This window comes from Platichthys flesus, chromosome 21 (assembly GCF_949316205.1).
Source record: "Platichthys flesus chromosome 21, fPlaFle2.1, whole genome shotgun sequence".
NCBI lineage: Eukaryota > Metazoa > Chordata > Actinopteri > Pleuronectiformes > Pleuronectidae > Platichthys > Platichthys flesus.
The window spans coordinates 7,329,616-7,344,125 of NC_084965.1; the positions used below are offsets into that span (position 1 = coordinate 7,329,616).

Sequence of the window (14,510 nt, forward strand, 5' to 3'; positions counted from 1 at the left end):
TTTGACAGCTGCTCCCACAAATCCAGGAGCTGGGAAAAAATGAACAACAAAACTCATACAGTCACAACATCCACACGTCTCACTGAGTCAACTGCATCCACCACTCAAACTGATGCCATTTATATTGATATTCCTGTACCCAGTCCTGCACAGAGGAAAGGTAAGACAATGATAGGAGGCAAGAGGACACAGCGAGTAGAAACACCACCCATGTAAGGTCAAGAGACCCCAGAAGAACTTGACATCATAACAGCCATAAAATGATTGTAAACCTTAAGAGTTTGATGCAGATGAATTGAGAAGATTTATGGTCTGTCTTGCCCCTCAGATTCGTCAGGCTTTAGGTCTGATTACTTATACTAAGTTGATATTACTTCTACATTAGACTATTTCTATAGATGTACTGGCGGAATTGTCGGAGGAGAAGGGATGCCATTGTGCGTAAAATAACCATTTGACGTAAGCAATGATAATGGACCAGATTTATGCGTCAGATGTTAGAATGAGCCCCAGGAAACCCAGTGAAAGTGATTGAGATGAGCAGTTGGTTGAACATTGTTGTTTTTCCTCTCTTAAAAAAGTGTTAAACTTGACTTAGCCCACATTTCGAGGTGGTCGAGGATGCATGTGCCCACATTCTCTCAGCTGTTTTGAAAAATGCATGGACCACACTTACTGAAGGACACATCAGCTCATCTGACCTCCTCTGACCTGCTTCAGTTTCATAATGAACTGAAAGCATTTTCACACTTGTCAGTGTTTCCCATATTCTGATTTATTTGTGGACATCGCCGCAGTAGCAACATGATTTTTTTCAAAATGTGTAAGATCTTATTTTACTGTAGAGCATTGATTTGCTGAATTCCTCCTGAATAATCTGTTTTGATTCACAACAAAACCATCATTAAACTCAAGGGAGTACGCCCTTTTGCATTTATTTGGTTCAGTGTTTTTTGTGGCTAATCTCTTAAGTTGTTTTCCACCAGAAACTACAAATAACTCTTTGGTTTATGCCGACATGAAAGACAAAGGATTCAAATATGAACAGATGGTATAGATGAGCTGTTAGCCTTTAAAGGGATCCAACAGCAGCATCATCTCAAGCGAGACACACTGACAGATGCAGGGAAACAATCAGTATTTGCTGCTTCTGTGTGTGCATGAGAGTGTGTATTTATAAAGCTATCACCACATTATCATGCCTGAGACATGTGAGCGGGTGCGGCATCTTCATCCTTAACTTGTTTAGGACATATTGAGGTCATTTTCCCCGGGTTTACACAACATTGCGTGAGAAGGGAAGGGTATCCGGTGGATCCAATTGCCCTCTGTGAGGGCGGCAGCGCCTCCATGAATGTGGCCTTTGAGTGGCGAGAGGCCAGTAGACAGCCAGACAGCCTGTACTTACTGTATCTGGGAAATAGGCCTGATGCGACTTCAAACAGCCACAATGATGTTATTATGGTGCTCCCCCTCCTCCTCCTCCTCATCCTCCCCCAAGCCTGTTTCTCTCTCTCTCTCTCCTTCTCTCTCTCTTTCTTTCTTTCTCACCTCTTTCTGAGAAGTCGTTGCTCATGAGTCACAAGGAAGGAGTCTCTAGTGATCTGTTGTTTACCCTTAATTTTAGTCATGGTAGGGCTTTGACCAATCACGGCTTGAATTTCACTTTAAATTGTCTGAGATGTTTCATTTGTTATTGTCGCCTTTAAAACAGATTGATGATGAATTATCCAAAAGGTATAATTGAAGGTTTATTTGTTGCCTTTTCTTGCAGAAAGTGCTTTAACAACATTCATTTAATTTGGTGAGCAGGGAAATTGGGTGGTTTTGGGGGACAATGAGGAAATACCTGGGGGAGGTTTTTAAGTAAAAGAGGATCATTTTGTGGGGTGTAATGGGAAAGCACCCAACCAAAAGTCCATGAAGCAATACGCAATGGACTAATATAACTTTTGAAATGATAACCCTACATTGACTCGGCTTTTAACTCTGAGCAAAAAATGCACTTCTCACTCCCTGAGTCTGAACTGGGTTATCCATATCTTTAAGCCAAGATTTGCAGGTTCTTTTCTGCAGAAAATCAAATAAGGTCTCCTGGCAAACATTTGACAGGCAATAATGTGTGAGAGGTAACAAAGTTCAACATCATTTTAAGCAAACCCAAAGTTTCTACAATATGATGGAATGGCACAGAAAGAATATATGGGTAAACAGCTTCTTTTGAACTGGTATCAAAAAGATAAAATGACGCAGGTAGCAGGCAGCAATGGACGACAGAGTGGATGTGACTCAGCTTTGATTTTGGAGCTATATTTACACAAGCTTTCAACGTTGGTGAAAACTGTCAGGTCTACTTCTTTTCCATGTGAGAAAGCTGCAGGGGCTGGGCTAACTTTTCAAACTGAGAAACTTGGTCACATTTAGGAAAGACACAATTTTTCACACAAAATTAAATGTGAAAACACTGTAGTTTTTGTATGAAAACTGCAAAACAGTTACGTAAACTGTGATTCTGTTTGAAGTATGTGCCTTACAGTTCAAGGGCTTAAGCTTGGAAAGTTTTGTATTCCTTGCTGTACAGTCACTGCAAAAACATGCCAGCACTCACTTTAATCGCTCTGTACTCAAGCTAATTGTTATCCCGGACCCGCACTGTAAAAAGCCTGTGCACATGTGAATCTGGAGACAAAGCCAGGCAAAGCAGCGGGGCACTTATAGGTCCAGAAGCGCTGCATCGGAAAATCAAATGTGATTACAAATTATGGGAGGGGTGTATGAAAAATAAGCATGGGTGGAAGTGACAGATGACACTGTAAGAAAACAAGGATTAGACTGTCACCACTGTGACTGGATAAATGTGGGTATATGTGTGTGTGTGTGTGTGTGTGTGTGTGTGTGTGTGTGTGTGTGTGTGTGTGTGTGCGCGAGTGTGTGTGATGCATATTTAAAACATTTGCAATTTGATGATGAAAACAAAACCTGGCACATTAGCATGGAGAATTTCCCGGCTCCGCACGCAAACTTAGAGCAGGGGAGGGCCCCAGTGTGTGTGTTTGTGTGTGTGTTGCTGTGGGTGAAGCCGGCAGCTGTTTAAATTCGGTCTAACAGTGCTCTCTCTGCAACATGCCAATTTAAACACGTTCCTCAGGGACAGACACAGAGTCTGACACTTCTCTTCACCACCTCTTTCTGTCATTTTCTCTCCATGTCCTTGTTTTCCCTCTTCCTTACCCTGTTTCCTTTTGTTCATATATAGGAATATCTCATGTGTTGCTTATGAGCTGACATTAAATGTGAAGTCAAGCCCATGATATAAGCCATACAGCTCACTTATCTGGCAGCGATGTGGCAGTAGTATATGATGATCTGAATCTATCTCTTTGCTCCTGTCACGTATCTTAATCTTTAAGAGGTCACGACATTGCGCCTCATGAATAAGTCATCAGCTGCTATGTCGCTGTAAGGTTTGATGATGCCTGTGGCTCAATTTCTATCAAACTGAAAAACACAAAGGAACCTCTTTAAAGTTCATATTTAACTAGAAAATGTTATCTTATATGCAATTTGAAATATCTGAAATAGACTACAGTGACATTTTAAGTAAGGACTGTGGTAGAGTAGAAAGCAGAAATGGTGGTTAAATCAGATAAACAATAGCTGTGTCCCAATTCAGAGGTTGCATCCTTCAAAGGATGCATTTGAAAACAAATTGTGTTTCAGCGGCGTGGGTCCAGGCTATCACCTTTAGAAGGCTCCTTCAAATACGGCCGATGAATGGATACATGGACACAGACATTCCCGCCTTGAACAAGCTTGTGTGATGTATAAGAGGAAAAATATCTTGAGCAGGCAAAACAAACAGCTTAACTCAAGAAAGGACTGTAACTTTTAAAAATAGCCTTCTTCTCCTTTATTATTCATTCGCTACATGTTTTACTGTTTTCTTTGCAACTCAAAAAGCCTCAGAGAGCTTTTACCATGAACTCCCCCCAGTGGGCCTTTAATTCTGATGATGTCTGTGAAAACCTCCGGTGAGGGCAAATGATCCAGTATGGAGTCACACACATGCACTCATGTCCGCACAAACACATGCCTCAAGTAGAATTCAATGGTATCAAGGCCTAAATGAAGGAAACACTTTAAAACGAGTGTCCTGCGTCAAACATGTTTTACCCGATATTTTTGTGTGTGTGGTTGGTTGTGCAAAATCGTCAAACCCCAGTGGAGTTTTTCTGATTGACTTTAACAATGTGATGAAATCTGAAGCCAAGTTGACATAACAGGGATTCAAGATGAAATCCCTAGCCCCTGCTCATCATTTTGTTTTACAGTGCATACAAACACACACACATGCACACAAACACACACATCCAGAATAAATCCCAGTAAGCACTCGGGCCCCGTCATGGCTCTGTTTACTGTTGAACACTTAAGATATACCTTCCTTTCTCCTGGCTAACAACTAACGCCTGGGGGGCTGAAGGTCTGAGCCAAGCAAAAGTCACGCAACTTCCTCTCCCTCTCTCTCTCTTTCCCTCTCACTGCATGGCCCCCACTCTCCAGCCTGACTGCCTTCATACCTGACTGCCTGGCTTGAGACATTTGGCCCTGCAGAGCTTTCCCTCTTAAACAATGTGCCTGGACGCTGTCAAGTCAAAGACGGTCGCGCAGCTGTTTACTGATGTTCACCTTCACCTTGTCTCTCATTTCAGAGTCTGAGTGAGCGTGCTTCGTGTGTGCTTCGTGTGTCATTTGTGTGTGTGTGTGTGTGTGTGTGTTTGTTAGTGTGTTTTCAAGAGGAACATTTGTCCTTACCCTCTGTCTCGCTGGCTGTACCCTCTGCTTACGTCTCTCCCCACCCTAAAAATATTTTGTCAGGCTCACTCATTCGAGTATAATTCAGCAGAGAGCAGGAGTTCACTCAGAGTTCAGGCTGCTCCTGATGCACCGAGCGCAGCAAAGGCCTGCCAGCCAATAAAAAAATAAAAGCCACGCAAAAACCTTTTTAAACACCCCCTTGTATTACATTTTTTGTTGTCTTTAATTAGTTCTTGTTATTTATTGGCCCGTTCTGACTGAAACAAACGCTTTTTACAGCAGCAGTAATTGGTTGTAATATGGGAGAACTTATGTACGGTGAATTTACATTTTGGCAAACCTCATCTGAAATTGAAAAAAACGGAGCCCAAAACAAATAACCCTAACTTCATATGACATGATCTCATGAACTATTTTTACTCAGGCGGGTAACGTGCTCCTGTTTTCCCATATCAAATGCTGATGAAAGGGGACCTCATCTGGCTGACGGTAGTTAGTGTATCGAGCTGTATCGGGTCAGATGCCACCTTTGGTTAGTGATCTTTCCAACCGCATGGAAACATATCGATTTACATTAGAGAACAACAGCAGGGTCTGGGTCCAGCCACTGTAGTACACCCAAGCATGCTTCAATTAAGTTAAATGGAGGTGACAGGCAAAACAAACGGTCTGAAGTACAGTGTATTGTATTGTATTGTATTGTATTTAGACACGACCTAATGACATGTGCTGGTGGTGATCATGCCATGACAGTAACCTTGTTGAGAAAAAGAACATGGTCAGAATTGTTACCAGTTACCATTCATTCCATCACTCAGGTAGCTGTACATTTAGAGCACCTCTCTGTTCAATGTTAGTGTAAGTGTCCAGAATCATGATGCATTCGGCTGAGGTTCCTAAATGGAAATAAAGTCAGACAAAATGTGGAGAGACAGCTGTGACAGTTTTTTGATTAAGGTGGTTTCTTCCCCTCACACCCTTCACTGGTTAGTGGTTTGTCTTTGTAAGATGTTGGCCAATATCGTGCCAGAGAAACAGTGTCACAGAGTTCATTCATCAGCCGCTATGAATAGCGGCTCCATTCGCTTGGTTTAGCCATCAACAGATCGCATTACTGACACCGCTGAGCTTTTTATGCTGGTGGCCATGTTAAATTGGTTGTGCAGTAGCTAATAGGGCCTGGGTGTTCACCGAGAGGAAACTGGTCGCCATTTGAGCCAGGATGCCGGTTCTCGGGAATTAATCTATGTCATACCATCAGTCAGCTGATTGTGATTTGTGTCTAAGCCATGCAAAAGGACAATAGAGGTACACAAACAGGGCAAGCTTGCCAACAATAAATATTATTCTTTGATTCCACTTATTTTTTATTTACATTGTCTAACAATTTCAAAACAATTTATAAGACATTTTCTTTGTTGCATTCCTGCACTGTTGCTAAATGAATTCAGTTTTCTCAAATTCACTGATCCCACAACAATTGTTCTAAAACAAAACTCAGGAAGCTGTTCCTGCGCAGAAGAGCCTCCAGCACACCACAACAAATGAAGAAATTACTGTTCCGAGCCCTAATGAGTTATCAAATGGGTTTTTCAACATGTGGCTTTGGGCAGGAATAAATCTGTAAGCTATATTGCATGTTTAAATGGAGATAAACAAAGTCTATTTGTTTGTTTGTGTGTATGTGTGTGTGGGTAGGGAGGGGGTGAATATAATTGGCAATGTGAAATTACTTAATCTCAGCCAAAAGGGGTGTAGTTTGGGGTTAGAGTGACGTGCTTGTAAAAATAGCACACTGTAAAACAAGAGCAGAACAAATGTTTGTAATAAGAAATATGACTGCCAAGCACATTAGCGTTCAATAACTGTAGGTTAAAACAGACTCGAGATCAGAGAGGCGATGTACAATTTCTAATTGATATTACAAAATATGTAAAACAACAGCCGGGATTTGTCAGCATGTTTGTAGCATCTATGCGTGCTTTAACTGCTTCCATAATATAATCATCATCTTAATCTCCAGGGGACTTAGTGCTTGTTGCTTCCCTCCTCGGCCCACTGTGCTTCTCCTGCTCAGGCAGAGCAGCGTGCTAGGCGGTAGCTGTGACAATAATTACACAAGACAGCTTCCAACAATAGTGTTGGGCCAACAAAGGCTTCTGCTCCCTCTGCATGAGTCCTGGCTGTCTATTCACACTCACTCAAACTCAAACACACACTCTACCCGTCTGTTCACACACACACTCTTGCAGATAAACACACCTCCCATTGCCGCGCAGCCGCCACTAGCTGTTACAGTTAGCGTCGAAGGGGGCCCCCCTCGGCACTGATTTGAGTAATTCACTTATGGCCTTTTGTGATCCCAGGGGGCTCAACTGGTCCCCCAGGCCAACAGAGTCCAACTCCACTCAAGCGAGTTCAGTGTCTGTGGCACGAGAGGCCAGGCAGGGACAAAGCCAGTGTCATGCCTTTGATTCAAGCAACTAATGAGTTAGCTGTGAGGATCCTAAATGCATAAGGCGGCTTCTCCATTCACAGTACTCAACACATACAAGGGATTAGCATGGCTGGCCTGTCGCGCTAGTTAACAGCTATTGTGTTGATGATTATTGCAGAGGGGGCAAACACACATGCAAGAGGGTGGGAGAGTGAGCCGACATGCAACTAATGCACAATTTAACATGAAATCATAGGGATTGTAATAGTTGTGTTTGCTGCAACCAAGTAAATATATTAATATTTGAACTGCAAATATGCATGGAGCTAATACTAGAGTACAAATCAACAGCTTCACATTCATCAGAAACCGACTCTATACACCTTATCCAACCATTTAACCGGTGTCTGGGTTAAACTTTTGCCAAAATTATCAAAATGTTGTTTCACTCAAACCCAAAGGAAAGGAATGATTAAACCCTGAGTACTGGCATTAAGTTTGTCATAACAGTGAGAACACATTACCATTTGCCCTAGAAACATATAAATCGGCCATACATCTACCTCTGTGTGTAGAGCTTGTAGCACAAAATCACAGACATTGCATGTGGAGGAAAAGAGGAAGGAGAAAAGCCTGAGCAGTGGCATTTAGCCTGGTCACGCACTCTCCATGTAACACATGGAGAAGAGAGGTGATTTTCTTTCAAAGAGGTCAGCGAAACCAACAGAAGGGCAGAGCCCCATCAAGAGGAAGAAGGAAAAGAGGAGGAGGAGGAGAAGGACGAGGAGACAGGGAAATAAATAAAATGGTCAAACTGTGTTTTAGAATAAAGAATAAACAGAGAGTTATCAAGAGAGGTGACAGAAATGGTGTGACAGGGTGAGTCTGTGAGTCCATTTCACAATAAGACCCAGAATGGACTGCAGAACCACAAACCAAGGACTGCCCTAAAACACCGCAGAGAAAACACAAGCCCAAAGCAGCTTGTCGGCGAATTGTGATGGTAGAGCTGAATGAGAAAGGTCTGACACGGGGAGAAGCCCCAACACGAGGTCCAGGATGGGTCCAGATGGAAGCAGATCACTAGCGTTATGTTCAAAGGATGGAGAAGACATAGAAATACTAAAATAATAAGTGATGTGTGTTGCATCACCAAAATTGATGAGACGATACATGCAAATTACTAATGTCAGTCAGTCTTTTCAGTTTGTGATGCTAACCATTACCTTTTCATTGCTCTTCAAAAGTCTGGTAACAGCTCAGGGTAAACACAGGATTTCGGGCCACCAACAGAAGTGCAGCTCTGGCCAGTCAGCTTATATCTATCTTCAGGCTTTTTGTGACATATGACATTTAACTGATATGATGGGCTGAAGGGTGGAATTCCTTGCATCCCTTCGAGCTTGCATGCACTGTGTGCTGTGAGGCCTCAGATGTGCAATCATCAGGTGTGAATGAAGCATCGAGAAATCAGCGTGTGAGCATTGATTCACAGTTCGTCGAGTTGATACAAATTACCCATGAAGTTTAACTGATTCCAAGTGATTCCTAGCCCCCTCTGGGACAGGGTCAAACAACAGGGGCGCAAGAAAAGGTCTAAGGGTTTGACCTTCGCTTTGTTTGAGTGTTCACTTCAAAAAAGCTTTCGACAGATGTGACAAATGGGTTAATGAGCTGTGCAGCCAAGTACCTATAATGGGGGCCTATAATAGTAGAATCCTTCATCCATCCCTTATCTATACTTATCCTTTGAGGGTTGCAGGGGAACTGGACTGATCCTCACTGACATTGGGCAAGAGGAGGGGTACACCCTCGACAGGTCACCAGCGTATCGCTGGGCCGACATACAGAGACAAACAATCATTTACACTCTCATTCACACAATTTGGAGTCTCCAATTAACCTAATCCTCTTCTGCGTGTCTTTGTGACACCTTGGGAGGAGGCCAGAGTACTTGGAGAAATCCCATGCTGTCATGGGAAGATCATGCAAACTCCACAAAAATATGGGATTCAAACCTTGAAAGTTCTTACTATTAGGTGACATTGCTAACCACCGTGTCACCATGCTGACCACTAGGTTCCTTCAAACAACCCAAATTATCCTGATTCTCAGAAGTCTGATTGTAGCTGTACCTGAGCACAGCTGTGCTTTGAGGTAACTGCTTATGTCAGCATGCTAACACTGAGCTAACAAAGAAAGATTGATGAGTTTAGGAAGATGACAAACATACATATGTAGTAGCAATGGCTTCATTGAGTCATGGACAAGTAAACAAGCTGCTAATTCAATCACACTTTGAATAAGAATGTGAATAATGTGGGGGTCGTAGTGTATGGTTCACCTTCAATTTCAATAGCTCAGACATTTTACTTCAAGGAACCATGTCTTGACCTTTCTGTTGCTAAGCCTTATCACTTAATATATAGTCTGTGCAGCTCGCTGATTTGTCTTGGCCTTTGCCCAAGTGTCTCTTCTGCATTTGGGTTGAAAAAGTCCAGGGTCAACAAGAGTTTAGTAAACACAAAGAGCATCTATAATCTGACCTGAGCACATTTTCACCCTGAGCAAAGGCTCCATTCAGGAACAGCTATCCCACTGCAGCACTTCCCTCTTTGGGAAATTAAATGGTCTGCACTTGTGTTGACTCGATTGGATACAGATTTGACATGAAAAAAGATTAACCCACACATAGTGGTGAAAGGGGGCTTACATCCATGAAATTATCTTAAATTTGTAGATGTGAGAATTAGGACCTAGACTGATGGTTCTCTCTTGTTCTCCCCTTCCTCTCTTGGTTACAAAATCACCTCCTGTCTGTCGGCTGACGTCATAAGTGGCATTTGCATGGTGCGGGTCTTCCTGTGGCCTTTCTCTTCCTCTTTTGCTATAGCTCACCCAGTATTTAGAAATAGACACATAGTAAACATCCTGAATGTGGTGCGAACACATTCAGAGATATGGTGGCTGTATGGATTTTGTATATATTTATATATATAGTTTATCAAACTTGGCAGAGATTGGTATACTTGCACTTTAATCTCTCATCACATCTGTGTGTGTCTATAGGTGTTAAGTACCCCTGAAGGTTGATGCTGGTCAAAGATCATAAAAACAAGCCTCTGTAAGCTTTTTTCCAGTGTTGCTCTGGTTGTTAAACTTGCCTGAAATCCACCAATCAACTTTAAATGAACTTTCCTCTGGCATGTCCCTGTCCTTTTGTTAGATGCTTCGAAAAGATAGAGCAGAAGAAGATAGAAAACGATATGAATTAAATGCATGAATACTTAATAAAAACATGAAAATAAGGGGTTAAAAGATAGACAAAACCAAGTCAGTGTGCAGCTGGTACGCTAGAGGAGGTGAAGGAAAGACTTCTAATATCTGATCCCAAGAGTGAAGATGAGAACGGTGAGAGAGGGGAGGGAGACAGACATGGTGCAATGAGAAATGCATAAGGATTAATGGGGTGTGATGTGAATCTGATCTCAGCACCACGCGGGTCAAGACCTGAGACTGTGACAGATGTCGTCAAACTAAGCTTCTGTCCCACCTCATCAAAGAACCAGAGCGCATGCTGTCAAAATAGGCACCATGGCATGTAGACTGCAAAACACACACTCTCGCAAAAACGCAGGTGCCAACATTCAAATCTAAAAGCTACCTTGCTCATGGGCACGACGTAAGTAGTGTTTTTTTAAGGAAAAGAAACGCCAGACCTCTTCAAGGGATTTGGACCAGTGGTGGTCAAAAGTTTACATGTTTTACAACTTTTATTAGAAAAAATGCGTTTCAACCTTACAGACAAACAAAAATAAACTAACTATATTGACATACAAATCATGCCAGCAGCTACTTTTAATGCATTACCCCAAATTACATCAACTGTTATCAAGCCCATGGCAGAGCAATACAAGAGCCTTATTTATAGGATGACAGGCCGCACATTAGGGAGGACGTTCCATCCTTTATTACGTGGTCCCCAGGATCTAGCTCTTAAAACTCCCATCTGATTCTCATCACAAGCTCTGCTGAATTCTCATCTTGTTACAGCCTATTTCAATTTATATTAGTCCAACAAGCATCAGAGCTACAGCGGATGAGGGGGAAAGGAGGACAGAAAGAAAAGGAAACTTAGAACGGATTAAGACTTCTATCTATTTAGTCTTTTGCAGGTGTTTTATGATACAACACCCTGTCAGCATCTCAGCAATAACACAATTAATAAAAATGAATTAATAAAATGTGCTTTTAATAAAGAAATCCTCTCTAAAAATATGGTTGTAACCTAATATAAGGTTCTCAACAAAGCAAAATTCTAGTTTTAATAATGGGATTTTTTTAATGCAGTGAAACAGGATCAAGCAAATCAGACTTTAAAAGCACGTACATCACCCGAGGAAAAATAAAGGCAACAGGGGCAGAAAGACAAAGGAGGGATAGTTAATCCTCAGGGTAAATATTTAACAAGCTCAGCAATTACAGTGAGGGCAATGAACTAACATGGAGGGGAAGAGAATTACAGTCAACACACATGTCCTCATGGACCTATAGGGCTCCATGGGTATCTGACTAGAAATGCTAAAAATATCTATACGCTGACCTAAAATAAAAAAAATTTAATAAAAAAGATTGGACTCAAAGTTCCACACAGCCTGTAAGCTATGAAATTAGGATTTTGGCTTTGTATTATTAGAATTGTTGTTTGTAGGACTGTTCCCCTTCTGGACATGTATTCCGTTCTGCAGGCTTCACCTGTTCCTTGAATTACTTAAATGTGATATATGTATTTCTATTGTTTCCTAATAACTCTTGCAGCTATACGCACCGAAAGAAAGAGGAAGCAGTGTCTTGTGCTTTTAAGTTTTAAGTCTGCATGTGTTTATGAATTTATCAATAATTAAATATTTTGTGCATAATTGGGCACTAATGCAGAGTGTTCTGCTAGGTAGGCATGAGGAGTATGATGTTGTATGATGATTAAGTGAATCTCTGTATGTTTGCTTTTTATCAACACATGCACACAATAAGCAGAATATATTTGCATGTATTGAATATAGGTGCACATCGTTCACTGTGCTCCACCCATGAGCAGTCACGCAACACAGATAGGGGGAATCTCAGGTGCTTCCAAAACCACCTGCCACTCTTGAAACCCTCTCACACACGTTACACGAGATACCAATAAGTCAATAAACCAAATTCTTAAAAGGGCAAGGCAGGTGATACAACCCAACCTGAAGCCAAATCCTGTACTCACTTAATCACAACTAACTGAACTGGACATCAGTCTTGACTCAGTAACAACTCCACACAGTCCCCCCCAGTGGACAAACAGGAGAACTCCATCACATACAAGCAGGGAAACCAAATGACACCAAATGACACCTTAAAGTTGTTGGTTTTCATGTCATGCTGTCAGGGCATAAGTCACTGAATAGCCAAAAAAAAAAAAAAAAGAGGAAAAAGAAAGATGATTGTGACTGTTTCTACAAACCACAGGAAGGAAGTGCATGTGTACGTGTTGCTCACCTTAGAATTATTTATTTGTACACTTTCAAAGGTTTAAATATCAGTGGGGGAAACTGTAATTGGGAGAGTCAAGTGAGTGGACCGAAGCAAGATGCTTACAGAACCAAATCCCCCCCTATGTTCCACTCCAATTAATCCCATCAGTGTAGCATCAAAAGACAGCTATGCTTGTCACTTCTGCCACTGATAACAAGGCATCCAGCAGAGGCCGAGCGATCAGCTACAAGCTTGGCATTAATGCATGTTCGCACAGTTTAGAGTGGAACATCCTGAAATATTTACAGACAACTGCCACCTTTGCTGTTCTGACTGCAACTTTGAGGTGACCCATTAACACCGCCAAACAATACACAAGAGATATCATCTCTCTCTCTCTCAACAGGTTCTACACACCTTTCAACATTTTTATCAGTTCCACACACATACACACACACGCCTAAACCGTTTTGATTTTCCAGCTCTTCACTTTTCTGCACTGACACCCATCATCACTGTTCCCTGAGGCGTGATGTGAGGTCTTTTGTTTCTCTCTCTCTCTCTCTCTCTTTTACTCTCTCTGCGTGAGCCATTATCCAGGAAAGGCACCTTTAATAAGTCTGATTAGCACCTGTACTGCATCTTTGCGTGATGGCTAAGCTAAATCAGCATTTGTGGATACAATAACTGGGTGTTGTGTGAGTGTGTGTGTGTGTTTGTTTGTGTATTTGTGTATTTGTGATCCTAAAGTTGCATGACTCTAGCCAAACAGGATGCCAGTAGTTGGGTGCCATGCCAAACTGAGGGTAGCGGATGATGGAGATTAACGGAACTGTAAGGATCACAGGAAAAGAAGGTAGAAGAGGAAAGCCATTGAGGTGATGATGCAAAACTTTCTCAACTGGTCAGACCCTCAGAAAAAAGAAAACAGCTTTACATGAGGAATTTCTTCCTGAAGGCAGTGAAGTTCTTAACTTTCAACTTTATTGTTCACATTTTCGAGAGAAAAGGAGAACGGTGGTTATGCTCATTTTCTTAAGCTGTGACATCCAGCTGACAGTGGCCGTGGTGTTGATGAAGCAGCCACTAAGGCCACCAGCAACTAAATACGTTCACAAGATACCCATGAATATTTGAAGGGGATTTTGGAGAATAAGGAGGGATGTGCTCAGTGCATGGTGGGAGGGTGGGGCCTCTGTATACCTCTTAATTACATTTGACTATAAGACAAATAGTACTTCATATCTGCTGCCGCAGAGGTTTTCTTCAAATCGTCTTAATAAAACCACCATTATAAATCAAAGAAAGGAAGCTACACAAAAACACAATATCAATTACACAATAAAACAAAAAGAGAGATTTGTCCTGTTTAATCTTTGAATTATCTCTTCCTTTGAATCAGTGTCAGTTCATGATACAGAGCTCAGAGGATTTTTTACTCATGACACATCAGAATAAAATCACAGGTTATTCCCAGATTGTAATAGATGACCAGAACGTAACAGGCAACTATTATCTGTCCTCTTCCTCTTATCGTTAGATGCATTTTAAATGGATTTAGAGGTCACATGCTATTGACAAATATTTAAGAGCGTTAACATGAGTTGACCATCTTAAATACACCAGCCTGTTTGAACAAGGGTTTGAATGACAGTGTGTGGTGGGAAGTGACTATTTCTGTGGCAATATGATACAAAATGCAGGTTGTTTTCTTTACCTGAAACCAGGATAAAACTCCCTATAAGTT

At 41.7% G+C, this 14,510-nt stretch overlaps 1 protein-coding gene across 1 annotated transcript in view; it reads right to left on the reverse strand.

Moving 5' to 3' along the window:
• LOC133933140 (uncharacterized) overlaps nucleotides 1-14,510 on the reverse strand; it is a 61,431-nt gene that overhangs the window by 43,978 nt on the left and 2,943 nt on the right. The gene's annotated exons all lie outside the window — the stretch shown is intronic.